The sequence below is a fragment of the Apium graveolens genome, chromosome 9 (assembly GCF_009905375.1).
Source record: "Apium graveolens cultivar Ventura chromosome 9, ASM990537v1, whole genome shotgun sequence".
NCBI classification, from domain to species: Eukaryota; Viridiplantae; Streptophyta; class Magnoliopsida; order Apiales; family Apiaceae; genus Apium; species Apium graveolens.
In genome coordinates, this window is record NC_133655.1 from 115,713,076 (window position 1) to 115,722,614 (window position 9,539).

The 9,539-nt window shown below is 36.3% G+C and overlaps 1 non-coding gene across 1 annotated transcript; it reads left to right on the forward strand.

Moving 5' to 3' along the window:
• Positions 1 to 543: 543 nt before the first annotated feature.
• On the forward strand, positions 544 to 650 carry LOC141687640 (small nucleolar RNA R71). The gene has a single exon (XR_012561130.1). It is a non-coding gene; the product is annotated as a small nucleolar RNA R71 (small nucleolar RNA).
• The last annotated feature ends 8,889 nt before the right edge of the window (positions 651 to 9,539 follow it).

Below are 9,539 nucleotides of genomic sequence, written 5' to 3' on the forward strand. Positions count from 1 at the left end.
AGTTGTTGTCTTGGTGTAAATTATTGTTGAAAACCAGGAGGGTTAAATAGCTTATTTGCAAACTGCTGGAATGGCTGTTGCATCGCATTCTGATTGTTGCTCCAGCTGAAGTTAGGATGATTCCAGTTGTCAGGATGATAAGTGTCTAGAACTCATTGCTGCGATCTCTGAAAGTTGCTCACAAACTGAGCTGAGTCGCTAGATATAGCGCATTGTTCTGTCGCATGCGGACCTGCACACAGCTCACAAACACTAATTATCTGCTTAAAACTATAGTTAGCCAGAGAATCGATCTTCATAGACAACGCCTTTAGTTGAGCAGCGATAGCCGTAGCTGTATCCACTTCAAGAACTCCTACTACCTTGCCCTGTGGATATCTCTGGGTTGGATACTGATATTCATTTACAGCAATCAGTTCAATTAGATCATAAGCTTCCTCATAGCTCTTTGCCCATAATGCTCCGCCTGATGCTGCATCGAGCATGGGTCTGGACTGTGCTCCCAACCCATTGTAAAAACAAGTGATGATCATCCAATCAGGAATTCCATGATGAGGACACTTCCTAAGCATCTCCTTGTAGCACTCCCAAGCTTCACTTAGCGATTCTCCCGTTTGCTGCGCAAATTGAGTAATAGCGTTTTTTATTGCAGCTGTCTTCGCCATAGGGAAGAATTTAGTATGGAATTTCTGAGCAAGATCCTCCCAAGTAGTAATCGAACCAGCTGGTAGAGAGTGTAACCAGCTCTTAGCCTTGTCCCTCAGAGAGAATGGGAACAGTCTGAGCTTCACAGCATCTTCGGAAACACCGTTGAACTTGAAGGTGTCACAGATCTCAATGAAATCCCTAATGTGCATATTGGGATCTTCCGTTGGAGAACCCCCAAACTAGATTGAAGTCTGTACCCATTGAATTATGCCAGGCTTGATCTCAAAGGTATTAGCTGTGATAGCTGGCCGGATAATGCTAGATTGAATGTCATTGATCTTGGGTTGAGAAAAGTCCATCAAGGCTTTCATTCGTGCTGCTGGATCTCCCATTGTAATGAGTACCTGAAACACAAACAAATAAACCGTGAAAGTAAAAGAATCCGAGTCAGTGAACTTTAACGACCACTGATGACAAGCACATAAACTAAAAATTAACACCAAGTCCCCGGCAGCGGCGCCAAAAACTTGTTAGGGCGAAAACACGCGCTAATATTCACGCAAGTATACGCGTTCGCAAGTAGTATAAGATATAAATCAGATTCGTTCCCACAGAGACTGGTTTAGGTTAAGTTCAATTTATGCACCTATGCAACAATGTATGGTTATCGCTCAATGCTAAGACAAATAACAAATTGGGTTTTTATTAAACTTAGAGATTATACTAAATAACATTAACTAAGAGAATTGAGGTTAAATTAATATATATGATAAACATGGGATTCTAACTTCATTACTACTCCATTCAATAGCCTTATTGTTCTTAACCTTGGCATGTGATGGTGATGACACTAATCAGATAACACGAAACTGATAAACGCCAACTTTCGTTGCACGAGTACCATTCTACCAGACATCCACAAAAGAGATAGAAGCTGAATAGGCACCAATTATATTGAGACCCTATATGTCTATAGAATTTGACAACATAATGGTTTAAGCACAAGTTATCTATCTTGATTACATAGGGCAAGTAAAACGGTTAGAGTTACCTAAGAATCATGCATAACAAATACATGAACCTATGCTAGCATGGCAAGTTGTAAACCTCTATATTCACTGTCGCTTCAATAGAGATTAACACGCTATCTTATATGTTAGCTACGCACATAAGATGAATAAGCACAACCAATACTAGGATATCAATCAATCACCACACACCAAGATATCGAAACAATTTAATTATTGAAATCCATAAGTAAATCCGCTAGAACCCCATGACAACGATTAGTTCATAATCAAACTCATCGTCACCATGGGTTCCAATGAAAGTATGGTATAAACAAGGTCTTAATAAACTGAATAATAATTAAAGGACGAATAAACGAGATCTAGGTTCAACAAGAACAAAAACGAGCATCCAAAGTTACAACTAATTCAAAGAATCACAAGTTGAAAACAAGATCTTCTTTTTCGGAGTTGTTCTGTGCTTCTAGGTCTTCTCCTTGGTATCCCAATCTTCCCGGATGATGAAAACCCTTTTTTTGAAGTATATATACGCCCCTAGTGGACCTGGACCCTTAAAATCGTCAAATTCCACTCAAAAAAGGCTTTTTCAGCGAAATCAGCGACCAGCCGCCTCCTGCGCGGCCGCTCAGCTCTCCTGAGCGGGCGCTCAGCTCTCTGAGCGGGCGCTCAGCTCTCTGAGTGGGCGCTCAGCTCTGCTGAGCGGGCGCTCTGCTGAGCGGGCGCTCTGCTACTGACTGGAAAAATATTCTCATGAATCTTGTTTTGACCATAACTTGAGTTCTACTCGTCAGAATTAGGCGATTCAACTTCCCACGCGAAGCTATTGAGATTCTCTACAACTTGAAAATGGCCTTGGCTTCCAATTCTGATCACTTTTCATCATATTTCCTTTGAAAGCTCTTTTCTTCATTTATCTGATACCTGAAATGCAATAACACAAAAACACATCAAAATACCAACAACTTGAGTCCAAAACACCAATTTAAGCTTGTAATAAAGCATTCCAAGTGGATATAAAATCCACTTATCACTATCTCCTGAACTAGCATGACAATCGGCATGACTATCTCCTGAACTAGCAAGACAATCCCATAGCTAGTAGAACTTTCGGTATGACAATCAATTTGAACTAGCATGACTTTTGGTATGACAATCTGATTGTCATACCAGTTCAATTAATTGTCATGCTGAATTAATATTAAATATAAATTCAAAATCAATTCTAAAAATTCATAATATTAATTCAGAATTAATTAATCAATTAATTCAATTAATAAATAAATTAATCTTTGCAGATATAATTTATTTTCTTAACTAAACTATATGACTTAATTAATTAATAGAGAATTAATACTAGTCTTCAACAGCAACCATTCTTCTGAAAATCTTTTGAAAATCACTGTCAATTATGAATCAATTCCACCACTTCAATGTTGACACTCGATGTACTGTCTGGTTCATGAGTGACTAACTTTCGTGACGTTTCTTCATGTCTTGACTTTGATAACTTGATTTTCTTCAGATTAAATCCCTGCAATTATCTGATACCCTGACAATATCTCTGTCACTTGATTAAATCCACAATCTTGATTTATATCACTGAGGCTTGATCAATTTCTTGAACTTCTTCCAGTGAAGTAATTCCTCAAGTTTGTAGATGAATCTTGTTTCTGAATCCTTTTACAGATATTACTTTGTGAGATCTCTTTGACGGTAGATCCACTATTTACTTGTCACATTCTTATTTGAGTTGAGTTAAATCCTCGAATAAACAAATAGGCTATGACATATGCCTTTCAATCTCCCCCTATTTGTTTGTTAGACAATAACAACAAATACCTAGAGGATAACTCAACTAACAAATAAGAAAAAGATGTAATCAGAAATGCAAAGTAAATAGCATAAAAGTTCTGGATAATATTTAACATTTTCCAGATTCCAAATAGATGTTCCTCTAGACTGAACATATCTTCAAGTAGTTTCATCTTCTTTTGTACAAGCACATTTCCTGATGAGAAGCGCATATCTCTCTTGCTTCTCCCCCTATGAGAATCAACTACTTAAAGTAGATCACCTTCGTTTACCACATCTCCCGTACAATAGGATCCGCAGATAAAAACCAATGGTACTCCCCTTTTGGAAAACAACTTCTTCCCTTACTAGGAAATCACCTTGTGTTTACCACCTCTCCCGTACAATAGGATCCGTAGTTACAAACAACAATGGTGTAGTGTAGTGTACATGTGCTTTACCTTTTTCTTCCTCCCTGCTATTTCTCCCCCTTAGTTGAGGAATCCTCCTAACTATTACTTAAGCTTTTATCTCCCCCTTAGAGAAGGAATGTATGTCGTTGTCTGAAGGAGTTCTCAAATTCCACTTGGTTGGAAAAGAAATAACAAGTAGTTTCTCTTTCTTCCTCACTGTGAGTGTGTGATTCTATTTTAGTGTACCTCACATGTGTTTCACTCTTCTCTCCACTCGTGTTTACACTCATTCTCACAAGTGTATCACTCCTCTCATAGCTCTAAAATTCAGCTGTACCTGCAAGGAAAATCACCTTAGCCATCCTTAAGGAGGTCACAGGTGGTGCAATGGGAGTTCACAAATCCCCATCCTTGTTAAACTCGTCAGATGATTATGAGTCATAATCTACAAGTCGCTAGTTTCCCTTTTAGGGTTCCAGATTTGAATTCTGGGAAGGTAAACAATGATCCAACGAATTTAGCATAAAGATCAAAGTTCCCTTCTAATGTCTGTAAAGACATTTCCTTGTGACTCATCAGGTAATATCTAAATCATTGTCAACAAGTTGCCGATCTGCGCCAATGGCAGATCCACTATCCGCAGATGCATCCGGGGGATTTAAGCCTTGGGAGGTAGACACTGACCACTGACATATGGCTTTTGGATCAGTATCCTCTCCTAACACCTGTAAAGGTAATTGGTCCATTAAAGAACATTGAACAATCGAATCTGACCTTAAAATGGTCGAAACTTTTGTTTCCGTCAACTCCTCCTTTGTGTGTGTAACCTTTCCTTGTGCATCAAGAATTGTTTATGTTTGAGGTGGTGACACTACAATGGATACCCTGCCCGACATGAAAATTTCAATAGACGCACCCTGTTGAGAGGATGAATCTAGTAACTGTTTTTGTGCCATTACATCTTTTTGAGAAGATGTATGGGAGCTAGCAGTTGTCTTGGTTTAAATACTACTGATCTTTGTAGGAGACAGAGCTGCTGGGCTGACTTCAGAACCTTCCTTATGTAGTGCACTAAGGCACTATCTCCCTTACGCTCATTCATACTTCATTTTAGTGGTAAGAGAATGTTGGTTGGTTCTGTTTCTATGTTTGTCTTTACAGTTTGGGATAGATGTTGTGGGTTTTCAACCTCATGACTGTCAATAAAAGAAGGCCATTGGAGGCGGAACCTGTATCACAGAACATATGGCAATAGAGATAAAATGTACTTAAAATCTATAATGAATGAAAATTATACATTTAATCTTTTGAGAGAGATGATGTACAATAGTGACTTCAAAAGATTTTAAATCAAATAAGAAATCACTAATGTTGAAAGAAGTTTGATTTTTCTTTCAATATGAATGAGTTTTTGTTAAAGATCACAATTATTTGCAACAAAATATTAACAATATATCATTGACTGATACTTGTCAAGTACTTTAGATACCAATAATTATGTTGCATATAATTTTAAAAAAATATATATCAATGAATTAAATATCAATTATCTATCAAAAAGATATCAGCATTCAATTTCATATATCATACAATTGTTAACTCCTAACAACTGTACTACCTCAAACAATATTTACAGTTTCAGAAAATACAAATAAAAACTTATATAAATATAGCAAAAATACATAAAATATTTACAAGTTAAATGATAACATTACCAGCTTGCAAACAACCATATCCCTCAGTTAAACCTTTGCTGTTATCTCCAAAGGTAACCACTGGGCCAGCTTTCTCAACCACATTTGATAGCAGGGCTCTATCTCCGGTCATATGTCTTGATGATCCACTGTCAAGAATCCACACTGCCGGTTCCACCTATTTAATTCCCTATAATACAAATGGATTAAACCTTCTTTGGAACCCAAACTTGGTTGGGCCCGGCATACTTGTAGAATTGACCTTTGTCAGGCAAAACAACATTCTTAACTTTAATGTTCTCAACTTTCTCAATGACTGGACATTTGACCTTGTAAACAGCCTTAACAAATTTCTATTTAGGCTTAGGCACAAATATCTCCTTTCTAGCCTTAGAGGGACTAGCAGTCTTAGACCTATCATGCTTCCTATTATTCACATGCTGACGAGGAGTAGTCTTATCACTAGAAATATGCTTACCATTAAAATAAGCATACATCAAATTAAAAGCACAAGACATACAATTAGGAACACCACATACTTTATGAGAGGGATTAACAACAGGCAAATTATGCATGGTAGACATGCCATTTTTGTTATCCAACTCATGTGTGTTTGAGTTAGTCTCAGTTGCTTTCACAACTTTGACTGGAACTTTCGACACACTTGACTTGGAGACAACCTTCTCATTAGCACGATCTTTAGCACGTATTTCTTCTTGAATAATAAAGGAGGTCTCATCAAATGGTTCAGCAATTGATCCTTTATAGAGGGGTTTATCAACACCCTTAAGCACATGTGGTACTTCCCTACCTTTAGCACAGACATGAGGAGCGGAGTTTATGCCTAATTCTCCAATAGCAGCATTGTAATCAAAACCTATTCCAGATGTTTGATTAACAGCTTGCTTACTGTAGAACTCTTTAGCCTTCGAACAAGAATTAAAGTAAGCTTTAACCTTAGTCTCAAGACCGGTGATCTTGTCTTTGAGAATAGTTTCGAGTTATCTATAATAGTTAACTCTATTCTCTAGAAAAGATACTTGTTCTTTTAATTTGTCTTGATTAATGTGCACAAGTCTTAATTCATTGACCTCTTTCTCAAGGTCTTTGATCTGCTGACTTAACAGTTCATTATCACGACGAGCACAATCTAAGGAACCTCCTATATGATTAACTAATTCAGCATCAGTAAATTTTACCTCTTTTCTTGACGATGAAGTATTTCCATCAATAGCCATAAGAGCAAGATTCCCTTCTTCTTCATCTTCACTATCAGTATCATCCCAGCTTCTTCCCTTTTCCAAATAAGCCCTTTTAGAGTTACTCTTCTGATTTGAATCATAAGAGTTCTTCCTTACTTGCTTTGGCTTCCTGCATTCTGTGGCAAAGTGTCCCAACTCATTGTAGTTAAAGCATCGAATGGTGCTCCGATCAACCATCCTGGTTTTGTATCCACCACTGCTGGTGTTAGAGGATGAAGATCCATCTTTCTGGAATCTGTTATAGTTGGACTTGTACTTGAACTTGGGATTTCTCTTGAATCTGACATTGGAGAATCTCTTGACAATCTGGGCCATTGACTCATCTTCCAATTGCTCCAGCTCTTCCAAGGAGTAAAAATCATCACTTGATTGATTTGTAGTAGGAGGATCATATACTGCTACTAACATATTTTCCTCAGCCTTGGAATACTGTACCATTCTCTTTGACTATTGAGATTATTGTTGTTATTATTGACCTTCAGCTACTAGAGCAGTAGATATGCTGACCACTCTATCTTTCCCGTAGACTTCCTTCTGCTGAATCTGCTCCAACTCATAGGTTTTGAACACACCATAGAGTCTATCCAAAGAAATCTCACTCAGATCTCTAGCTTCTCTTATGGCAGTGATTCTATGTTCAAGATGAGTTGGCAGTGTTAAAAGGAACTTTTTGTTAATCTCCCTGATTGAATAATATTTCCCATTTATGTTCAGGTTGTTGATCAATGCATTGTACCTCTCGAACACTTCAGTAATTCCTTCTCCTGGATTGGATTTAAAATGTTCATACTCAGAGGTTAGGATCTCTAACTTGTTCTCCCTAACTTCCTCTGTACCTTCATTAATCACCTCAATAGTTTCCCAAATGTGTTTAGAATTTTTACAGTTCATCACATATCTGTTCATCAAGGAATCAAGGGAATCAACTAAAATTAATTGAAGGCTGGCATCCAAGGAGGCTTCTTCCTCTTCAGCAGGAGTAAAATCCTCAGGCTCTTTTGCATAGGTTCTAGCTTTGGTAATTACAACAACATCTTCAATCACCTCTGGTTCAATAACCATCATAATTTTTAGACCCTTCTTTAACAAGTTCATATATTTGGGATTTGCAACTTGTAAAAACAAGAGCATCTTCTTCTTCCATATAAAATAATTTTCTTTATCATATAATGGAATTTCAACAGTTCCAACTTTTTGTGAAGTCATTATGAATTTTTGAATAAATAAAAATTCAAGGAGTTGAAAAATCACAAAAGTCTAGGATCTTGATTTGTTCGTTAATCAGAAGGCTCTGATACCAATTGTTAGGTCCCAATATGTTTGTAGAAGGGGGGGTTGAATACAAACTATACTGTTTAATCGAATTTAGTACGGAATAAAAAATTGAAACAAAATTCAAGTTAAATAAAAATATTATTAAACTTGAAAGGTGTTACAACAACGGTATCGATTATAAGGGATTAATCTCAAATTAATTATCACAAATCTAGAATAAATTTGACATGAACTTTTTCTATTTTTGTAATAAAAAGAATCAAATGCTAGAAGCAATTTAAGATTAAGTTCTAGGGATTTTGATCCGCTAGATAGTTACACAAGAACAAGAGAATGATTTCTAGTGGTTTGGATTTAACTTTAATAACTAGAAATTGATAATCTTGTTTCAGCAGTGAGAGATGTAATATTTGTTTCGGTTGCTGTGCTTTTGTTCTTAAGTGGTTGAAGTTGATAGTCTGTTGTTTTTGTCTGCTGCTTGTCTTTAAAGTTAATCAACAGAACTGAAATGAACTGGCAAGACAATCTGTGACTTGGCATGATATTCGGTGAGACAATCTCCTGAACTAGCATGACAATCGGTATGACTATCTCCTGAACTAGCAAGACAATCCCATAGCTAGTAGAACTTTCAGTATGATAATCAATTTGAACTAGCATGACTTTCGATATGACAATCTGATTGTCATACCAGTTCAATTGATTATCATTATGAATTAATATTGAATATAAATTCAAAATCAATTCTGAAAATTCATAATATTAATTCAGAATTAATTAATCAATTAATTCAATTAATAAATAAATTAATCTTTACAGATATACTTTTATTTTCTTAATTAAACAATATGACTTAATTAATTAATAGAGAATTAATACTACTCTTCAACAACAATCATTCTTCTAAAAATCTTCTGAAAATCACTGTTAATTATGAATCAATTCCACCACTTCAATGTTGACACTCGATGTACTGTCTGGTTCATGAGTGACTAACTTTCGTGACGTTTCTTCATGTCTTGACTTTGATAACTTGATTTTCTTCAGATTAAATCCCTGCAATTATCTGATACCCTGACAAGATCTCTGTCACTTGATTAAATCCACAATATTGATTTATATCACTGAGGCTTGATCAATTTCTTGAATTTCTTCCAGTGAAGTAATTCCTCAAGTTTGTAGATGAACCTTGTTTCTGAATCCTTTGACAGATATTACTTTGAGAGATCTCTTTGACGGTAGATCCACTATTTACTTGTCACATTCTTATCTGAGTTGAGTTAAATCCTCGAATAAACAAATAGGCTATGACATATGCCTTTCACCAAAGAACAGGTCTGTTGTTGGTAAAAAGTGGGTGTTCAGAAACAAAACTGACAGTGATGACATAATTACAAGGAATAAAACAAGGCTGGTTGCAAAAGGATA